A 23,762-nucleotide genomic window follows, 5' to 3' on the forward strand; every position below is an offset into this window, starting at 1 on the left:
TGTATTTACTCCTGAAATTCTGCAACTTTTTTTTCCTAAAGCTCTCAGCTTTTCGGATGACTTTGAAATTTAATTCCAGTGGTGACTTTCACTATTGGTTTCTATATACTCATCTGGAGTTTTGAGCAATGAAACATCTGGAAACCTGCTGGAAATATAAGCACTTGTTATTTTTCCATAAAATTTCCTTCCTGTATTGGCTTGCTAACTCTAATTTTTCCTCTCAGTTTGTAATAGAATTATGATATTTAGAAATTAAGTATTGCTTGTGCCTGCATATTCGCTGTGTTGTGCGGAAGAGAGCTGAGGTGGTATTGATTAGCTTTAATGAAATGTGCTTTGTTAATTTGAATTTCATAGTCTAACATTCATAGTAACAGGGAAAATGTATTGCATTTGGATTGATTAGTAAAACACTTGAATGTTGCAGTAAATATTCATTGGCTAGTCATCATTGTATGGTATATTTTATAAGATGTCAAAATACACATGCTTTTGTCTAGATTTGGGTGAGTTTGTTGATCCTGAAGTATGTGCCTAATTGACTTTCATTATATTGACAGATAGTAGACCATATGGCAGTTTTAAAGCAGCTGAGATGCAGTCGGTTGCCCCTTGAGGAATAATAGTTCATGTCAACAGGATTCCATAGAATCATAGAATGGTTACAGCAGAGAAGGAAACCATTCGACTCTTCATGTCCGTGCCAGCTCACTGGAAGAGCAACTTAGCTAGTCCCACTCTCCCACCCTTTCCCTGTAGCACTGCAATTTTTTCTCTTCACATAATCATCTAATTCCTTTTTAAAAGCCATATTTGAATCTGCCTCCGCCTTGAAAGGAAGAAATTTGCAGGGTTATGAGCAAAGATCACAGGGAGTGGGAATAATTGGATAACCCGAACCAGCACAGACATGATGGACTGAATGGCCTCCTCTGCTGTATGCTTCTAAAAAATTAATTTGGTCTATTCTCTATTCCCTTCCCTCCTCCCAATTCTAGAATAGTTGAGAAGGCATTTAACTAGTTATACTTTTAAATGTGTACATGTTAATATCACATATACCACTAAGAAAAAAATTACATTGCATATTTAGAAAATGCCTTTTATCGAAACTCGTACTTTATACTTATCAGAAGAATATTGCAGGGAATTCTAATATTCTGAAATAATAGTTGATTAAAATATAATACAGTGCTTTATAATCTGGCAGCAACCTTTCCGCCTTGATCCTTTTGAATATGATGTCATTCATTCATTTAGTAGATTACTCATTTGGACCACGAACAAATTCAAATATTAATTTGGGAAAATAGAACCTGTTGAGGATTGTTGCCTTCTGCCAGTAAATCCAAATGCTGCGTGCAAAATGCATGCCTACTATTAAAGTCTGTTGTGTTTGTCAGTACTAATAGTGAATTAGGCATCACTCAGCTGATTAAAGCATGAAATATTCACAGCAATTAGCTTCAATTAGCTCGAGGATTCTGTTCTTAAATGTAACCTACGTGTTCAGACATTGCAGTCATTGAAATGGTTGCATATGCAGATGTGTTGTGAACTTATGCCCTACTATTTATGAACTTAAAAGAGCTGGTCACTTCACATTGCACAGCCAATTTCATTACATGATTTAAATCATCTATTCACTTTTGTGGTTTAAACTATGATTGTAAGGTATGCAAAGTAGATTAGAAATTTTACATATGCAATGCTGAAATCCTTTCCCAAATAGGAGCATTTCATAGGGCAGATTCGTCCCATATTCGCACAAGGGTGGTAGCAGGTGGGAGAAAAGTTGTTTTGCCAGTCAGCCGCAATGGCGGGTTTTCACACTGTCGTTCCATTGCTGCCTCATTAATTATGCAGCCACAGGAAACATGCCAGTCTCACTGGTGGGTGACCTCCGAATTGCCCACTACCCCATTACCTTACCAGTTCCTTGTGCAGGGTGCCATATTTAAACTGTAGCTGCGTGCACACTTCTCAATGCTTGCAGCCCAAGACACCTCTGGTGAAGACATGGACCAAAAAGCCAAGAGTGCAGCTCCCCTGATTCAGTGATGCATCCCTGGGGTGCCTTCTAGAAGCCGTGGAGGCCTGCTGTGATGTGCTGTACCCCCACTGTGGCCGCAGGAGGCCCATCAATCTCACCACTCCGGCTTGGCAGGCAGTGGCAGAGGCGGTCAGTGCATGCAAGAAGTCAGCCGTCCAGTGCTGAAAATGGGTGAATGATCTCGTCCGTGCTGCCAGGGCAAGGCAACCATCTTATCACACTCAACTCTCACACTCACAAGGCCATCACACATTCACTGGCACCTCTCTAACTGCCAGCTCAAGGGACATCACCACTCTCTCACACACCCTCACATCTCCATCTGGCCTCATCTCCCATGGAGACTGCCTCCTCAGCCTTCACCATCTTGAGGTCACTTGCACAAATCAACATGTGCCCCCCAACACACCCTGGTATACCCCTCGCCATGCAGCCTCTTCCCTTGCCTGAGGCCACTTCTCTCCCTTCCCCAAGCAAGCCCTAGCCCTACAGCCATTGAAAAGCCACCCCTGCCTTACGCTGGTCTGTAGGTAGAGACCAGCCAGTGAGCCCCTCTAAAAGTGATGTGGTGCTGCGTGTAAAGCCCGGTGCTGATGACTGCGAGTGCCGCCAAGGTAGTGAAGCAAGATAGGCAAACAAACCTGAAGTCCTGAGCGAAGTGCAGGTTGCCAGGTGCAAGTTGCTTATCTACAATTGTGAAACACATCAGTGTGGTGCCTGGATGATCCAGTGTGGGGGTGGTTGATTCCAGTGAGCAGGGGTTATAATGAGATGGTAAAGTATTGAAATTAGGTTCTTGACGTGCGGTGACGGGAAGCACAGCCGTTGATGGGTGGAGCAGATGATGGCAAACTGGTATCACAATGGCATGAAACTGATTTTTAGCTGCCTTGCTATATTGTCCCCGCCTGCCCGATGCCAAAGGGGTCAGAAAATTCCGGCCATAGTATTAATTGAGACCTGCGTACTACTTACGTAATCATTGCAACTCCCAACTAAGTAAAGCTTTTTACTGAGCAGGAATGATAACTGTCAAATGTGAAGTTCAGATTACAACATCTATCAGTAAAAGAGAAACTGAAGATTTTAAAGTTTTTGAGATTCCATCTTGAATTTAGAGTACTTGACTGGAGTTTGAACTACTGGGTTGGGATTTGTTGATTGCTTTTTTTTTGTACAACCTGTGTTTTCTCTTTTTTTGCAGTCTGTGCAAATCATGACTCGACCTTCCTATGCCATTATTGCACCAGAATGTAATTGTAAAGATTTCTCCCCTATAGAGTATAATAAACACTGTTGATGGTAACATTAGCTATTCACTGAGCTTGACGGGTCTTGCTTGTTTGTAAAACACCCCACTGCTTTCCAGCCCCTTGACAGAAAAGCATTACATTTTTACTGAACTGTAAAAAGATGTTTTTTAAATTAACAACAAAACTTTCCTTAAAGTTTTTAGCATTCAGGCCAGGTTGGTTGTCTTGGCAGAACCTTCAGCAAGTAGCCTTTAAACTCAAGCTGATCAAGTTATTGATCCTATGAAGGGTATTGTTTGATATGTTGGCTCTAGCTTTTGTCAATCAGGCTGAAAATCCTGCCTCACCACCCTCTTCATCCCTCACATTTTCAGTGGAATTTTAGGACTGAAATGTTTGTGATTATTACCTGGCGAAGAGATGCTCTGGGCCTCGCACTCTTGAGTGATGCCTTTTGTGTAGTGTCTCTTGCCCACTACCAATGCATTTATTTCTTTCCACTCTGATTTAGTATCTATAGTGTATTCCTGACTAATCCCTGTGCCCCATTCCCAGGTCTAGTTACTCCTTGCCCTGGGCCAGTACATAAGGCCTGGCAGTGTGTTTCGCAACTCTTCAAATTGCCACCTACTACTTCAATGGCCTTTGCTCATGGTGGCCCCATAACCCTTTTCGCCTGCAGTATTCCAACACCCATACGATTCCAGCCTCAAGCCACTTCCTAACTGTCCGTGGGCACCAACCCTGCCCAGAACCCAAAGTTCAACTCTCAAACTCCCGATGAATACTCCTAACCTCCTTCCCTCACATCCCACTCTGCAGTTTTTTTTTTCTTTCATGAGGTGTGGGCATCGCTGGCTTGGCCAGCATTTATTGCCCATCCCTAATTGCCCTTGAGAAATCATTTATACCGCTTCCCCACCATGAGTGTTGCTAGAGCTCAGTCACCCTTAGACCTTTCAAGGCCAGACTACACTCGTTACAAGTATTTCTGGATCGCCTATGCTCCCACACTCCATTCACCACAATTGTTCCTGCATCCAGATCTCTCTCCATTCCCTCCTGAGCCTTCAACCCTTCCCTCCATCCGATTCTCCAACCCCAGCTTCTGACATCTTCTGGATGAAGTCCCAAACTTCTCTATCATCCACCCCATATTTAGTAGCTTTTTGACAGTTTCCTGAACCTCCCATCTGGTGTATTTTGCTTCCCACCTTGCTAAATGGAAGCCTCACCTGGGCATAAAAAATACCATGCACCAATTAAAGAAGAGCAATATGTTCAGGCAGTCCTGGCCAATATTTATACCTTAACCAATAGCATTGAAAGAGATTATGTGCAATTTGTTTAATTACTATTTGTGGGATTTCATTATGTGAAAATTGACTGCCGTATTTCTCTATATTATAATGGTGACTAGACTTCAAAAGCACTTAATTGACAATGAAGTGGTGTGGGATTCCTCAGGTTTTCAAAGACACTATATGGCATTTGAAAACAGATGTAACTGTGCTGCTTAAATGATTTGGTGCAGGACATGACATTGAAACCTGTTGTGGCTTGTTTGACTTCTTCAGAACTACTTATCATAATTTGAAGCATTGGGTCTGGAATTCATGCTAGAAATATTGAGAATGTCAGTAGATTTTGTGCTGTGATTGATTAGATCACCTTGAAATGATTGAAACCTTTAAGATCCTGAGGGGTCTTGACAGGGTGGATGTGGAGAGGTTGTTTCCTCTTGTGGGAGAATCTAGAACTAGAGGTCACTGTTTAAAAATAAGGGGTTGCTCATTTAAGACAGATGAGGATAATTTTTTTCTGAGGGTTGAGAGTCTTTGGAACTCTCTTCCTCAAAAGGCAGTGGAAGCAGAGTCTTTGAATATTTTTGAGGCAGAGGTAGGTAGATTCTTGATAAGCAAGAGGGTGAGAGGTTATCGGGGGTAGTTGGGAGGTTGCAATCGGATTAGCCGTGATCTTATTGAATAGTGGAACAAGCTCAAGGGGCCGAGTAGCCTACTCCCACTCCTAATTCATATGTTCATAATGGGATAAAGTGATTGTAGAAAAGTTGTTCCTTCTTGATTAGAAGGATAAATCCCCTTTCCAAGCTACTTTGTTCTTTATCCTTTCAATGTCTTCTGTCACTTACCTCCTTTGCCTGGAGAGTGTCCAGTTGACCTTCCAGTTCTCTCTTGATGGTGATCAGTGGACAGCTTATTGGGAAGTGGGTGATAGTGACGTGGATTGTGGGCACACACCCTTATTGCACATTCCTGTGATGATGGAGCTGAGATTGGTAATTCCTATTCTTGGAGCAGTGCTGTCTCTCGAGTTTCTTTGAAACAAAGCTTGTTAACTTCATGTGTGATTATATTATTGCTTCTGAGTTCCTGAAACATTGTCAGAATTTTGTTTTGGATTAAAATCTTGTTCAAAAAGGTTTGTAATGCATCAATGTAGGGATTTATTATTTGGAGCACCTTGGCTGCAGGGAATGCTGTCTAGTTGTATTATATAGCTTTCCAGAGTGGACTACAGATTTTACCCATTTAACTTTTTGTTTTGATACTTGCCAATTATGTTAACCCTTTCCATCTCACTGTGACGACATTTACTCTCCTCACCAAAGGCAAAAGAATCAGCTTTGTCCTGATTTTTCTGCTTATGTTCTCCTGGTACATATTTGTCTAAATCGCGTGCTTAAATTCATTTATGATCAAACATTTCCAATTTGTAAAGTTAAAAGTAGAAGTAGACAGACTGCTTTTAAGAGGAGATTCTGTCCTGTATATTCAGAATTGAGGAATCCATTTGATGTGTGGAAACGAGGCTGTGTGGAGGCATATCCACTTACACAAACATATGAAATAGGAGCAGAAGTAGGTCATTCAGCGCCTCGAGCCTGCTTCGCTTTTCAGTAAGATCATGGCTGATCTGTTTGTATTTATAATTCCACATCCCCATCTACCCCAATAATCTTAGATTCTTGTTAGGCAAGGGAATCAATCTATGTGCGCCCTAAAGATATTCAATGGCCCTGCCTCCACCACTTTCTGGGGCAGAGAGTTCCAAAGTTGCACAACCCTCAGAGAAAAAGATTGCTCCTCATCTCTGTCCTAAAAGGGTGGCCCCTAATTTTAAAACAGTGCCCCCTAGCTCTGGACTCAGCTACAAGAGGAAACATCATTTCCATGTCCACCTTGTCATGACTGTTGAGATCTTATATACTTCAATCAAGGCACCCCTCACTCTTCTAAATTCCGGTGGAAACGAGCCCAGTCTGTCCAACCTTTCCTCATAAGACAACCTGCTTATTCCGTGTATCAATTGATGGCGTAGTGGTATTGTCGCTGGACTAGTAATGCTCGTGTAATGCTCTGGGGACCCAGGTTTGAATCCCACCACGGCAGATGGTGGAATTTGAATTCAATAAAAATCTGGAATTAAAAGTCTTACATAAAGACCCATCTGGTTCACTACCTTCCTTTAGGGGAGGAAATCTGCTGTCCTTACCTAGTCTGGCCTACATGTGACTCCAGACCTACAGCCATGTGATTGACTCTTAAATGCCCTCTGAAATGGCCTAGCAAGCCACTCAGTTGTATCAAACTGCTAAAAAGCCTAAAAGGAATGAAACTGGGCAGACCACCCAGCATTGACCTAGGCACAGGAAATGACAATGGCAAACCCAGCCCTGATGACTCTGCAAAGTCTTCCTTACTAACATCAGGGAGCTAGTGTCAAAACAGTGAGTTGTCTCACTGACTAGTCATGCAACAGCCTGACATGGCCATCCTCATGGAATCATACCTTACAGATAATGTCCCAGACACCACCACCGCCATCCCTGGGTACGTCCTGTTGGACGTGGAAACAGACCCAGCAGAGTTGGTGACACAGTGGCAGAGTCAGGAGAGAGTTGCCCTGGGAGTCCTCAACATCGACTCCAGAGCCCATGAAGTCTCATGGCATCAGGTCAAACATGGCAAGGAAATGTTCTGCTGATTGCCACATACCCAGCCCCCTCCCCCCATTGAATCAGTGCTCCTCCATGTTGAACATCACTTGGAAGAAGCACTGAGGGTGGCAAGAACGTATAATGTACTCTGGATGGGGGACTTCAATGCCCATCACCAAGAGTGGCTTGGTAGCACCACTAGTGACCGAGCTAGCCGAGTAGCGGCTAGACTGCGTCTGCAGCAGGTGGTGAGGGAACCAACAAGAGGCAAAAATATACTTGACCTCATCCTCATCAACCTGCCTGCTGCAGATGCATCTGCCCATGAGAGTAGGAGTGGCCACCGCACAGTCGTTGTGGAGACGAAGTCCCGCCTTCGTTTTGAGGACGCCCTCTGTTGTGTTGTGTGGCATTACCAATGTGCTAAATGGGATAGATTTCAAACAGATCTAGCTGCTCAAGATGGCCATCCATGAGGCGCTGTGGGCTATTAGCAGCAGAATTGTACTCGGAACACAATCTGTAACCTCATGGCCTGGCACATCCCCCACTCTACCATTACCATCAAGCCAGGGGCTCAACCCTGGTTCAGTGAAGAGTGCAGGAGGGAATGCCAGGAGCAGCACCAGGAATACCTAAAAATGAAGTGTTAATCTGGCAAAGCTATAAACACAGGACTAGCACGCCGAACAGCATAAGCAGCAGGTGATAGACAGAGCTAATCGATCCCACAACCAACGGATCAGATCTTAGCTCTGCAGTCCTGCCATATCCAGTCATGAATGGTGGTGGACAATTAAACAACTCACTGGAGGAGGCGGCTCCACAAATATCCCCATCCTCAATCACGGGGCAGTCCAGCGCATCAGCGCGAAAGACCAGGCTGAAGCATTTACTACAATCTTCAGCCAGAAGTGCCGAGTGGATGATCGTCTCTGCTTCCTCCATCACAGATGCCAGTCATCAGCGAATTCGATTCACTCCACGTAATATCAAGAAACTGCTGAAGGCACTGGATACTGCAAGGGCTATGGGCCCTGATAACATTCCGGCAATAGTACTGAAGACTTGTGCTCCAGAACTTTCTGCGCCCCTAGCCAAGCTGTTCCAGTACAGCTACAACACTGGCATCTACCCAGTTATGTGGAAAATTGTCAGGTATGTCCCATAACACACAATGTAGGACAAATCCAACCCTGCCAATTACCGCCACATCTTTCCCCTCGATCATCAGTATTGTAATGGAAGGGGTCATCAACAATCCTCTTATGCAGCACTTGCTTAGCAATAACCTGCTCACTGACACCCAGTTTGGGTTCCGCCAGGGCCACTCAGCTCCTGAGCTCATTACAGCCTTGGTTCAAACATGGACAAAAGAGCTGAACTCCCGAGGTGAGATGTGAGTGACTGCCCTTGTTATCAAAGCCTCTAGCAAAACTGGAGTCAATGGGAATCGGGGGAAAACTCTCCACTGTTTGGACTTGTATCTAGCACAAAGGAAGATGGTTGTGGTTGTTGGAGGTCAATCATCTCAGTTCAAGGACATTGCTGCAGGAGTTCCTCAGGGTAGTGTCCTCAGCCCAACCATCTTCAGCTGCTTTATCAATGACCTTCCTTCCATCAGAAGATCAGAAGTGGGGATCTTTACTGATGATTGCATGATATTCAGCACCATTCGCGACTCCTCAGATACCGAAGCAGTCCATGTCCAAATGCAGCAAGACCTGGACAATATCCAGGCTTGGACTGATAAGTGGTAAGTTATAGTCGTGCCACGCAAGTGCCAGGTAATGACCATCTCTAACAAGAAAGGATCTAACCATTGCCCCTTGATGTTCAGTGGCATTCCCAACACTGAATCCCCCACTATCAACACCCTGGGGGTTACCATTGACCAGAAACTGAACTGGGCTAGCCATATAAATACTGTGGCTACAAGAGCAGGTCAGAGGCTAGGAATCCTGTGATGAGTAACTCAGCTCCTGCCTCCCCAAAGCCTGTCCACCATCTATAAGGCACAAGTCAGTAGTGTGGCGCCTGGATGAGTGCAGCTCCCACAACACTCAAGAAGCTTGACAATGTTCAGGACAAAGCAGCCCGCTTGATTGGCCCATATCATCTAACATTCACTTCCTCCACCTCCGACGCACAGTAGCAACAGTGTGTACCATCTACAAGATGCACTGAAGGAATTCACCAAGGGTCCTTAAACAGCACCTTCCAAACCCACGACCAGTACCATCTAGAAGGACAAGCATAGCATTTAGATGGGAACACCATCACTTGGAAGTTCCCCTCCAAGTCACTTACCACCCTGACTTGGAAATATATTGCCATTCCTTCACTGTTGCTGGGTCAAAATCCTGGAACTCCCTTCCTAACAGTGCCATGGATGTACCTACACCACATGGACTGCAGCAGTTCAAGAAGGCAGCTCACCACCGCCTTCTCAAGGGCAACTAGGGATGGGCAATAAATGCTGGCCCAGCTGGTGAAGCCCACATCCCGAGAATGAATAAAAAAAAAACCTCTGAACCACCTCCAATGCATTTACATCCTTCCTTAAATAAGGAGACCAAAACTGCGCATAGTATTTGAGATGTGGCCTCACCAATTCCCTCTACTACTGAAGCATGACATCCTTCCATTTATGTTCAATTTCTCTCATAATAAAGGATGTGACTCATGTATGAGAACACTTAGACCCCTTTGCACCTCAGAATTCTGCAGTCGTTCTCCATTTAAGTAACAGTCTAATTTTTTTCATTCTTCCTGCCAAAATGAACAACTTCACATTTTCCCACATTATACTCCATCTGCCAGATTTTTGCCCACTCACTCTACCTACCTATATCTGTCTGCAACCTCCTTATATGCTCTTCACAACATATTTTCCTACCTATATTTGTGTCATCTGCAAATTTAGTTACCATGCCTTTGCTCCCCTCATCTAAATCATTGATACAAATTGTAAAAAGTTGAGGCTCCTTCAAGATTCCCCTCATTATATCCTGCCAATGAGAACATGACCCATTTAGGTATACTCTGTTTTCTGCCAGCCAGCCAATCTTCTATCCATGCTAATACATTACCCCCTACACCATGAGCTTTTATTCTCCGCAACAACCTTGGCACCTTATCAAATGCCTTCTGGAAATCCAAGTACAGCACCTCTGCAGGCTCTCAGTTATCCACAGCGCAAGTTAATCCTTCAACAAGCTCCAACAAATTGGTTAAACATGATTTCCCTTTCACAAAACCATGCTGACGCTTGCCAATTACCTTGAGTTTTTCTAAGTGCCCAGCTGTAACCTCATTAATGATCAATTCTAACACCTTCCTCATGATTGATGTCAGGCTAACTGGTCTATAATTTCCTGTTTTCTGTCTCCCTCCCTTCTTGAATAAGAAGAGTTATATTTGCTACTTTCCAGTCAGATGAAACCTTTCCAGAATCTAGCGAATTTTGAAAAATTAACACTAACTCACCTGCTACCTCATTAGCCATCTCTTTTAAGATCCTAGAACGAAGTCTATCAGGACCTGGAGACTTGCCGCCCGCAGCTCCAACAGTTTGCTCAGCAAGGCTTCCCTTGTGGTTGTAATTTCACCAAGTTCCCCTCTCCCTTCCACCTCCTGATTTATGGCTGTTACTAGAATTATTTTGTATCCTCTGTAGTGAAGACAGAAGCAAAATATTTGTTAATTTCATCCGCCATTTTCCTATTATCCACTATTAACTCCCCATCCTCGCTCTGCAGAGGACCAACACTTAGTATTTTCCTTTTTAAATACCTGAAGAAGCTCTTGCTATCCATTTCTCCATTTCTAGCTAGCTTCCTCTCATACTCTAATTTCTTTCCCCTGATTAACCTTTTCGTCATCCTCTGCCATTCTTTATATTCTGACCAATTATCTGACCTGCCACTCATCTCTGTGCAGTTATATGCCTTTTCCTTAAATTTGATGCTTTCCTTAACTTCTTTAGTTAACCAAGGATGGTGGATCCTCCCCTTAGAATATTTCTTTATAGGTGGAATATACTTATTCTGAATATTCTGAAATGTCCCCTTAAATGTCTCCCGCTGCTCCTCTGTTTATATATCCTCTAGTATTCCAGTTCGCTTCAGCTAGCTCAGCTTTCATGCCCACATAGTTGCCCTTATTTAAGTTTAAAATACTAGTCTTAGATGCACTCTCTTCTCTTTCAAACTGGATATAAAATTCAATCATATTGTGGTTGCTGCTACCTAGGGGTGCCTTTACTCTGAGGCCATTAATTAATCCATTCACATTACACAATACCAAGTCTAATATAATCTGCTCTCTGGTTGGTTTCTCAACATGCTGAACTAAGAAACTGTCTCAAACGTTTTATGAACGCTTCATCAAGGCTACTACTGCGAATCCGATTTTTCCAGTTTATATATAGGTTAAAATCACCCACGATTATTGCCGTCCCTTTATCACATGCACCCAATATTTCTTCTTGTATACTTTGTCCTACCTTGTGGTTACTGTAAGGGGGCCTGTAGATCACTCCCACTAGGGACTTCTTTCTCCTACTATTGTTCTTCTCTGCTCAAACCAATTCTACATCTTGACTTTCTGAACAAAGGTCATCTCTAACTAGTGCACCAATGCCATCTTTGATTCACAGTGCTACCTCTCCACCTTCACCTAGTGTCCTATTCTACTTGAATGTCATATACCCCTCAATATTCAGGACTCAATCTTTCTCATCCTGCAGCCATGTCTCTGTAATGGCTACCAGATCATATTTATTTTCTTCAATGTGTGCTATCAATTCATTTACTTTGTTATGAATGCTACGTGCATTCAGATACAGAGCCTTTAGTTTTGCCTTTTTGTTATCTGTGCAACTTTTAGTCTTGACCGTTGGTGCATTCTTAGGCTTTTTCTCTCTTTCCCTTCCTGCCATTCCCTGACTCTTATTTCCTATATTACTATTTTGCTGTCCTGCTTTGACTCTACCCCATGAGTTGCAACATCTACCCAAGCTTGACCCCTCACCAACGCACCCCCCCCCCCCCCCCACCCCCAACAACCCCGCCAACCACCATTTAGTTTAAAGCATTTAGTTTAGGTATCAAGATGATAGAATATTACTGCACTATAAACCACCCTGTTCAGTACTTATGACTCACTTGAAATTTGCCTAGTAATGTATTCATACCTTGCTTTGTCTGTATTTCTGAATAACCTCACTTGCACATCAAGGTGACCGATTATTTGTACAAATATACAACGAAAGTGTTTCTGGGAACTAAAATAATTCAGTTCCATAAGGAGCTGTCTGCAGTGAGATTTTGAACATTTAGATATCTATTTATGTCTTAGGAATAGACAGTTATATTGCAGCAAAGGTGAATCAGGGTTGATAATCCTTGTATCCACTGTAATTGATAATAATTCAATCGTGCAATAATTCTTATCTGTGCAAAAATAACAAGTGCTGTGTACATAATTGTACCTGAAACAAGCTTTTAATTGACCACTTTTAACTGTATAGTGATGGGAATCCTGCTGGAACAAATGGCTGCTGTTGCTCTAATTTAAATAATAAATTTGCGTCAACCTATTGGATTAAATGGTCACTGCTTTTATTTTGTCTTTCAGTTGTGGGGATGAGGCTTGGTTCCTTCAGCTTCCCATTAGGAATGTGACAGGTGTTACATTGGTTCCCTTAAAGAGAGAATGGAAACTCTAGTCTCAGGCTGCAAACACATCTGTAAAGCAGTCACAAGATCCAATATGGCGACTAGCATGCGCACACTTGTTCCATGCTAGATTTGTACCACCTGTCGTATTAGTTTGGGTTCCTCTGTAGGCATCCATGGCTGCTGCAAGAATCATTGAAAATCCTCAATTATGTTTAAATAAGAGTTGTACACTTATTTGAGGACCCATTTGGGAAATCCGTCTGCTGCAAAACCTGACTTGCTATTTGATAAACTTACTCATTAATTTGTGGTACTAACAGGCACCAACAATACTTCAGCAGTGATATTTAAAGGGCTCATACATTCCATATAGGTTAGTTGTTGGTTTGTTCTTTTAGACTGCTGGATGTTTGATCAATCTTCCATCTGGATACTTTTTCAAGATATTGTTCCAGTGAGCGTGAGTAATGCTATATGTGGTGTGGAAGTCCAGAGAGTTGTTGGACTATCTCCTGAAGGTGTTCTCATACTACTTACCTTCATTGATCTTGGGAGTTAATTAATAATTCAACATTTAATTATTTGAATATTGGGAAGACTGAAGCCATTGTCTTTGGTCCCCACTCAGGGGAGGCAATGGCATAGTCGTGTTGTCACTGGGCTAGTAATCCACAGACCCAGGGAAATGCTCTGGGGACCCAGGCTCGAATCCCACCAGGGCAGATAAAAATCTGGGATTAAAAGTTTGATGATGACCATGAAACCATTGTCCATTGTTCTAAAGACTTATCTGGTTCATGAATGCCCTTTAGGGAAGGAAATCTCTGGCCTACATGTGACTCCAGGCCCACAGCAATATCTATCTTGACTCTTAACTGCCCTCTGAAATGGTCTAGCAAACCGCTAAAAAATCAATAAGGAATGAAACCAGGCAGACTGCCCAGCACCGATCTAGGCACCAGAAACGATAATTGCAAACTCAGCCTGTCGACCATGCAAAGTCCTCCTTAGTAATAGCTGGGGGCTTGTGCCAAAATTGGGAGAGTTGTCTCACAGACTAGACAAGCAACAGCCTAACATAGTCATACTCATGAATCATACCTTCCAGATAATGTTCCAGACACCACCATCACCTTCCCTGGGTATGTCCTGTCCCACTGGCAGGACAGGCCCAGCAGAGGTGGCAGCACAGTGGTATACAGTCAGGAGGGAATTACCCTGGGAGTCCTCAACATCGACTCCAGACCCAACGAAGTCTCACGGCAGCAGGTCAAACATGTGAGGAACCCGTTTTAGGAGAAATTGAAGGACATTGAATTTTGGGCATTCTTCCTCCTGAGTTACTTTTAAAAGTCTACAAGAATAATTTGGGGCTGTCAATATGTCATTCAAGATACCACAGGTCAACAGATAGATGTCCAGCGGGGGACACCTGGAGAGGGAAGAGATACTTTGCATACTTAAGTTAACAAAGAAATGCTGTTGTCAGGCTGGAGACTCTTGCTGATTGGTTAAAAACACCTGGCCCAAGAGAAGTATTCTCTGAACATCTTAGCCTTTAAGACTCTCAGTCAGAGAGGGAATGAGTGTGTGTGTGTATGTTAGAAGCAGACTCTCTTTCCCTCTCTCTGCCTTGCTTTGTGTTAAACCTTCCTCAGAAATGTCTCATCAGGATAACTCATCTGTTTTATTTTTGACAATTCGAAAAGTTGTGATAAGAGTCATCAAGGACAGTTTCACTAACAAATCCATCTGAAAGAACTTCCAAATCTATTGTGACCAGAACTCTGTTAGATCAACGGTGTCGAGATCTTTTTAGAATTTTATCCTTTTTACAAGAAATGTTCCCATCCTCCAGTCTCTGAAGAGTTTGTTTTGTCTTATTTTTGTGTGTATGTTGGAATGTGTTTTTTGAAAAAGGGGAAAATCGTTACACTTCTGAAATACAACTTGTATATTAACCAGTCTATTAACTTGTTTTGAAAAAGTAGTTTGTTTTATGATAACTCAATATCTCTTTGTTTATTGAAAGAAGCCTGGTTAGAGTCTTTTCATGCTTGGAATAACAGTATCATAGGTAAACAATTGGCCAGTTTCATGGGTGAATTAAACATTTAAAATTATTGTTACAATCTGTGGAGCATTGGGGCTAGCATTAACTGCATGCTCCTCCCATCTCGGGTCTGTAATACACAAGCAAGGAAATCTCCTCCTGATTACCATGTACTAACTGCCCCCTCTCCCCACTCAGCTGATGAATAAGTACTACTCCATGTTGAGCATCACGTGGAGCAATCAGAGGATAGCAAGGGCGCAGCCTGTACTGTGGGTGGGGGACTTCAGTATCCATCACCAAGAGTGGCTCAGTAGTACTAGTACAGACTAAGCTGGTTGAGTCCTAAATGACATAGCTGCTGGACTGGCACTAAGGCAGGTGGTGAGGGAACCAACATGAGGGAAAAACATACCTGACCTCATCCTCATCAACTTGCCCACTGCAGATGCATCTGCCCATGACAGTATCAGAAGGAGTGACCATCGCAAAGTCCTTGACTAAGTCCCGTCTTCACATTGAGGATACGCGCCATTGTGTTGTGTGGCACTGCCCTAAATGGGATAGATTTTGAGCAGATCTAGCAACTCAAGACTGGGCAGCCATGAGGCTCTGTGGGCCATCAGCAGCAGAAGAATTGTACTCAACTGCAATCTGTAACCTCATGACCCAGCATTTCCATGACCCACCATTACCACCAAGCTAGGGGATCAACCCTGGTTCAATGAAGAGTGCAGGGGGGCAAGTCAGGAGCAGCACCAGGCATACCTAAAAATAGGGTGTCAACCTGGTGAAGTGACAACACAGGACCACTTGTGTGCCAAACAGCATAAGCAGCAAGTGATAGACAGACCTAAGCCATTCCACAACCAATGTGTTAGATCTAAGCTGTGCATGTCCTGCCACACCTAGTTGTCATTAGTGGTGGACAATTAAACAACTCACTGGAGGAGGAGGCTCCACAAATACCCCCATCCTCAATGTTGGAGGGGCCCAGCACATCAGTGCAAAAGATAAGGCTGAAGCACTTGCAACAACCTTCAGCCAGAGTGCCATATGGATGATTATATCAACCTTCTCTGAACATCCCCAGAATCACTGATGCCAGTCCTCAGCTAATTCGATTCACTACAGGTGACATCAAGAAATGACTGAAGGCACTGGATAGTGCAAAGACTATGAGCCCTGATGATATTCTGGCAATAGTACTGAAGACTTGTGCTCCAGAACTTGCCATGTTCCAGTACAGCTACAATACTGGTATCTACCTAGCAATGGGGAAAATTGCCCAAGTATGTCCTGTACACAAAAAGCAGAATAAATCCAACTCAGCCAATTACTGCTCCATCACTCTACTCTCGATCATCAGTAAAGTGATGGAAGGGGTTATCAACAGTGTTATCATGGGAACTTACTCAGCAATAATCTGCTCACTGACACTCAGCTTGGGTTCCGCCAGAGTCATTCAGCTCCTGACCTCATTACAGCATTGGTTCAAACATAGACAAAAGAGCTGAACTCCCGAGGTGAGCTGAGAGTGACTGCCCTTGACATCAAGGTAGCATTTGACCGAGTGTGGCATCAAGGAGCCTTAGCAAAACTGGAGTCAATGGGAATCTGGGGGGAAAACCCTCTACTGGTTGGAGTTACACCTAGCACAAAGGTCGATGGTTGTAATTGTTGGAGGTCAGTCATCTCAGTTCCAAGACCTCACTGCAGGTGTTCCTCGGGGTAGTGTCCTCGGCCCAACCATCTTAGCTGCTTCATCAATGACCCTTCCTCCATCATAAGGTCAGAAGTGGGGATGTTCACTGATGATTGCACAGTGTTCAGCACCAATTGCAAATCCTCAGATACTGAAGCAGTCCATGTCCAAATGCAGCAAGGCTCGGACAATATCCAGGCTTGGGGTGATGAGTGGCAAGTGACATTCCTGACACACAAGTGCCAGGCAATGACTATCTTCAACAAGAGACAATCTAACTATCTCCCCATGACATTCAATGGCATTACTATTGGTGAACCCCCCACTCTCAACATCCTGGGAGTTAACATTGACCAGAAACTGAACTAGACTAGCCATATAAATACTGTGGCTACAAGTGCAGGTCAGAGGCTAGGAATCCTGTGGCGAGTAACTGACCTCATGACTCCCCAAAGCCTGATCACCATCTTCAAGGCACAGTCAGGAATGTGATGGAATGCTCTCCATTTGCCTGGATGAGTGCAGCTTCAACAACACTCAAGAAGCTCAACACCATCCAGGACAAAGCAACCCGCTTGATTGGCACTCCCTCCACCACCACGACCGTTATCATCTGGAATATTTCGCCGTTCCTTCACTATCGCTGGGTCAAAATCCTGGAGCTCCCTCCTTTCAGCACTGTGGGTGTACCTATACCAGATGGGCTGCAGTGGTTCAAGAAGGCAGCTCACCACCATCTTCTCAAGGGCAATTAGTGATGGGCAGTAAATGCTGGCCTAGCCATGGCGCTCACATCCCATGAATGAATATAAAAAAAGCTCCAAACTCTGACACCATTTCCTAGCTACTGACTCCATTCCTCTCCCTGGCAACTCTCTGAGATTAAGCCTAATTGTTCGCAACCTTGGTGTCAAATTTGATTCCAAGATGAGCTTTCCACTTTGTTTGTGTCACCACTAAGATGCCTATTTTCACCTCCATATCTTCATCCCTCTCCCATTTCATCTGCTGCTGAAACCCTCATTCCTGCCTTCGTTACCTCTAGACTGAACTACCCCAATGTACTCCTGGTTGCTCTGTCACATTCTACCCTCCAGAAACTTGAGGTCATCTAAAGCTCTGCTGCCTGTGTCTTTATTCACAGCAAGTCCCATTACCTTGTCATCTCTGTGCTCCCTGACCTACAGTGGCTTTTGGTCTAGATTTTAAAATTCTCATCCTTGTTTATTAATCCCCTGTGGCCTCAGCCTTCCCCTCTTCTTCCTCTTTGTAATCTCCTCCAGCCCTGTAACCCTCAGAAATCTGCATTCGTCTAATTCTGGCTTCTTGAGTATCCTCCTCTCTTTTAACTACTGTACCATTGGTGATTGTGCCTTCACTTGCCTAGGCCCCTGTCGTCTAAAGAATTAATAGCTATTGTGCTGATAGCTACCATACACAATTTGTGATGTCAGATCACATGTCAAGAAGGCTCAGAGAGAGATGCTTCTGGAAGAACCCTCGTGCTTATCTATCGCAACACATAGTTGTATATAGTTAATAAATGTTTAAAAGTTCATAGATACCTTGTTTCCAGTTGTCGCTCTTAAACACAACCAGGGACTGTTTCTGATGATACCTCATGGTAGCAGTGGTAAACTCACCGAATAGCAAGCATCCCTGATGATACTTTCGGTGGTGAGAAAGTGAAAGCTATTGAAAATAAAGTGGTGAGGGAATGACTGCAGCAAAGAATCGGAAGGAAAATCCCTATCTATACCTGACTCCTTTGACCACATGGAAGGCCCTGACTAAGCAGCACACTGACAAAGCTGGCATTGCAGATTCAACAGGGATAGGACCGCTTCAGGGTTAGCACACTCCTCTATTCAATTGGTAGCAGCACAGATGACAGTTTAATAAGACAGGGTGCTAATGAGAACACAGCAACCTTTGAAGAGGTTATTAAGGCCTTTGATTTGTATTTCATTCTTTGAAGGAACATTGTTATAGACTGGGCGAAGTTTAACAAGTGCATCCAGGAATCTGGAAAATATATTCAAAAAAGCCCCATAGGCATTAAGACTGTCCTGCCATTGATGCAGAGAGTTATTCCCGTAGGAGGCAAGGTCACTTTAAAGTGGAAAGCAGCAACAAAAAGCCTCCTCCTCCATTAATGTAAAGGAAGACTGATCAGATCAAGCAGTACCCAGGAAATAAAAGATACCGAGGAACATGAAGTGCCTTTCTTGGGTGAAGTTTCAATATCCAAGGAGACCTTTTGGCGTATGGATATTATAGTCAATGGCCACTAAACCAATTTTAAGTTGGACACAGGAGCAGCAGTATCAATCGTTTTTGATGTAGCACAGTGGCTGAAGCCTGAGATTCTCAAACCATTTGCCATTCGACTCCCAAGTCCTGTGGGCGCCCCACTGAAGGTACTGGGGCAGATGACTACCAGTCTTTGATGTAATGAAAGAGAACTTACTGGCACTGTACGTTACTTAATAAAGAGCAATCTTAATTATGAATAGAGAAGCTTTGCAGCAGCTTTATTCGTCAGTTGCAGTGAAAATCCAAGTCGACCAAGAACGGTTCAAGCTAGTCTCCATAGAGAAAGCTCCATACCTGCAGCCACAGGAGGGCATTTTGGAAATTGTGGTACTCTGAGGAAAGGGTAGTTGGAGGAAACCAGACCACCATTGACCATGGTGACCAGCCAGGGGAGGAAATTCTGGAATTCCAACTACTTGTTGAAGAGAGAGTCGATGAGAACGATAACTAAGGTACCGCTCATGATTCTGAGCAGAACATTACTGATGAATATGGCCAGGATGCCAATCCACCTGACTGTTCTGGTAAGGGCACTAATGACATAGAACCACCAGGAACAGAAGCTCTGACATTGGCCAGTGAGATAACTGCAGAACACAAAGCTGACTTCCCAAACCCTGATGTCAAGGCCGAAGAGGAAGTGACAGAAACTGCTGATATACTAGCTACTGACCTCTCTCACACTTCAGATGTGCATTGAAGTGTAACTTCTCCAAATCTAATAGAAGCAGCAGAACAACAACTTATCACATGAAAGTACTATATAGTAATGGAACCCGAGGTGACGCTCAGCTGTACTCAAGATGTTGCCTTGACTGCTGAAGATCTCAATGCCAATACCTTGTGAACAGCAAACTCACACTGACATGGTGGCAGAGTGTGCACATGCAGAACAACCACAAGCAGAAAGACAAATCCCCACTGTATTAACAAAGGTACCATCAGCTTTCCTTGAGAATAATCTTTATTCTTCTGTTTGTCCATTAGATTCATTCTTGAACGTGACATTGGAATTGTACAGCACTTCATTCCGGGTACAAGAATCATTGAATACACTTAAGTGATGGATGCTTTTGCCAGACAACAAAATTGTTGGATCAGAAGATTGCAGGCCCACTACAGCTGTTCAAACCTTAATAGAAGCTGACCAAGTCTCATTCTTTGGAGAAAGAGCAGCCAACAGCACAACCTCTAATGGAGGTGCAGAGAAGAAGAAAAAGAGCACGTCTGTTTATCACCTTTATATTGTACACCAGGAACAGGACTCTCGGTCTACTGAGTTAAGTGTGTTTCAGGAAGAATATAAAGAACATAGGTCCTACACATCCTCTAAGAGGGCCGAAAACACAGTTGGAGATTGACACTGCCAGTGCAAATGACTGTGAAGTGGGGGGGGGGAAGTAAGATGTGTAAATGTTCAATGAGCAGAATGAAAGACTTGGGGCATGGGGGAAGATATGGTATAGAAGGTTAGTATCTATTATGTTAATAGCTAACATACATTATCAAAGTCAGATCACGCGCCACTAGAACTCGGAGAGATGCTTCTGGAAGAGCTTCATGCTTATCTATCCCTGTACATAGTTGTATATAGTTAAATGTTTGGAAGTTCCTCGATGCCTTGTTTCCAGTAGTCTCTGTTAAACATTCTCATTGGACTGTTTCTGATGATACTTACGCCCCAATTTTTGGAATACCCTCCCTCAACCTCTCTGGCTCTCTAATTCACTTTCCTCCTTTAAGACATTCCTAAAACCTACCTCTTTGACCAAACTTTTGGTCACCTGCCCTGATATCATTTTATCTGGCTCTGTCTCATAGTTTTATAATGCTCTTATGCAAATGCCTTGGGGCATTTCATTATGTTAAAGGCACTATATAAATATAAATTGCTGCTACCTTGGTGCCTGAGTCACTGGGGTCATTTTGGGACTGCACATTGAGTGGATTACCCAAAATGGAAGTGTTAATTTCTCTCATGAAAAAGCATAACAGACACATACAGTGTAGACTTGTCCCAAAAATAAACAAATGGTGCCGTTGCCAGCATAAACCGCCAACATTTGTCTTGCACAAAAATGCCTTTTGAGCATTTCCAACACATTTTCCTTGAGGTGAGAGAAGAAGGAATAGAAACTTAGAATATTTTGAGCCAAGGTGCTCTTAGGACTTGTTTGGGAAAAACTGATTTCTTTTCTCAGAGCTGGCAGTTGCAGTTTTATGGTAAAGATAGAATGATGGATAATGCATTCTATTTAAAGTGTTTCACGGTAATATCCTAGCTTGGGTGGAGTTGGGTGGAGAGCTTGTACTTGTAGAGAAGAAGAAGGTTGTGGTTAATGAGGTCTTGGCTCTTTCAGCCTGTTGCATATCACTAAATTGCAATGTGAAGTTGTACCACATGTCTCTGTTCAAATTTGAGGTGCCCAAGGTTAACTCTATATTGGCCAAAAAATATTCTAGAAATAGGTGTTAATTCAAGTTGGGGACCTTTGGTCTAAATGCCATATTTGGGGTTTTATTAGAAGTGTTATCTGAAGCTAAATGCAGAATGAATTCTTAATTATGCTTTTACACCAATTCAATCTAAATTCCATTTTGAGTCAGTTTAAATTGAATATGGCAATGTATTTGGGTGCGTTTTCAATTTAGAATCATTATGAATTTACATTCTCTGCTCCCAAGTGATTTGGGTGCATGGGTCTTCTATTTAGTTCTCCAGAAAACTAAAAACATAACTCTCCTTATTTTCGGTGCCTGTTTACTCTCTTTAAAGCAAGACATTACAGTAAACGAACACCTCTGCCTCTAAACAGTAAAATAAATGAGGGCTGGAGCAGAATTTAGATAGGGGTGATGATGATGATGGAAGTGTTAAATTTGAGGCATTGAGGAAACTCAGAATCAAGTAGGTCAGTAGTGCCAGGGCTGCTGGACATGTGGAACTTGATGTAGGCAGCACAATTTTGGATGAAGTGGTGTTTGCACTGGGTGGAGAATGGGAATCCATCCAGGAGAGCATTGGAATAGTTGAGTCTGAAGCATGGATGATGGTTTCAGCAGGAAGTGGGCTGAAACCAGGTGAGTGAGATAACAAACATAGAAGTAGGCAGTGTTTGTGATGAAGAGTGCATGTATCAGAAGCTCAGTTTGAGGCCAAGTATTGCTAAGAAGAACAGTGTTCAACCTGATGAAGTAGCCATGGAGAGAAAATCTGTGCAAATGTGAAGATTTGTGGTGGGACCAAAGTAGATAGCTTCATGAAGAACAGCCACGTGGGTGTGGTATCAGAATTGCCAGGACCCATGAACCATTAAACCATAATAAATTATTTTCTTTAGGTAATGGGAAGTTGAGTAAAATAATCCCATAATTGCATGAAATTATATCAGCATCAGGCTGTCAGTCATGGAATATAATTACCATATCTTGTTTGCTGCATCGCATCTTTGCCTGAGGGTGGAAGCTGATCACTGAAACAAGCTGAAAACGTCCAAGAATCTTGACTGAAGACTTTTTCACAAGTGCCCCTAATTGGCACAATTTGGTGGAGTTTCAGTTACATAAGTATCATTATAAGTAATTTGTTTTTAAAATGAGGTTCTGTAAGTGTAGTGCCATTTTCCACATCCTACAAGAGTTTCCTGTTGATGCAACAGGTGCATGCTACCCATACCTCTATTGAAAAATGTATATATGCACAGAGCTTTATTATAATCTTAGTAGTCTACAGAGACCATCTGATCTAATTCCAGTGGCCTGGATTTTGTGGTAAGAATAACAGTGAAACTATTATTCCTCACCGTTATTAGATTTTATTGGGCAGCAACTTGGCAACTGCTTTTATGAAGTTAAACACAAATCAAAGATATGCTGTCCAACTTGCTCTGCTTCTCCAAAATCTTAGTTCTAACTGTATCTCGCTGAGAAACTTGGCATTGAAACACAGGGAATGTGTGAAGTTGTGGTATTTTATATACCCATTAAATACACTGGACTTGTCCATTCAAGTGTGAGTGAATTTATAATACTGTGATGTCTTAATTACTTCCAAACAACCCCTCTGACATTGAAAATTAATATTTACAACTGTGGAGTCTCATTCTTTCAAACTTTAATTGTTGGATATTTCTAAATTTTAAACCAAAAAACTTTTTACTTTTCCTTTGACTAACGAGCTACACAGTTGGTTTGTCCTGTTCACACAGGCCCCAGATCCTCTCTAAAGGATGCAGCACTGAAATAGATTTCTAATCAACACAACTTCCCATGCAAAAACCCTTAAAGTCTGTAGGTAAATGTAATGAATAGCTAATGCTGTTCATTGCCACTGACTGTGAAATCTGGGCTGGTGTATGGATTCGTGTTGAGCAAACATGGCAAATATGACTTTGGTCTTTGGGAATCTAGGGAAGGGGAGCCACAAGAACAAACCCAACTCATCTTACAGAAATTGTAGGCACTCGGGGACAGGTGTTCATCAATGCACAATCTACAAGCTTGCATTGCTAATATCAGCCTTCAACCTGCGAAAGCTGCAAAGCTAAAACTGAATATTTGGTCTACCTAGCTGTGTGAGATTTAGGACCTGACGGGTTGATTAAATAGAATGGAGCACAAAACTCAAATTTAAGCAAAACGGCTATCTAAAATTGTAAATTACTCAATTCCTAATGTTAGTTGAACGACGCTGAATTCAATGAACATGCAGCATTTTCTATTTCCTCAAACTGA

General features: G+C 42.8%; 1 protein-coding gene across 2 annotated transcripts in view; it reads left to right on the forward strand.

Moving 5' to 3' along the window:
- cyth1b (cytohesin 1b) overlaps positions 1-23,762 on the forward strand; it is a 225,176-nt gene that overhangs the window by 48,440 nt on the left and 152,974 nt on the right. The gene's annotated exons all lie outside the window — the stretch shown is intronic.

The sequence above is a fragment of the Cetorhinus maximus genome, chromosome 24 (assembly GCF_964194155.1).
Source record: "Cetorhinus maximus chromosome 24, sCetMax3.hap1.1, whole genome shotgun sequence".
NCBI lineage: Eukaryota > Metazoa > Chordata > Chondrichthyes > Lamniformes > Cetorhinidae > Cetorhinus > Cetorhinus maximus.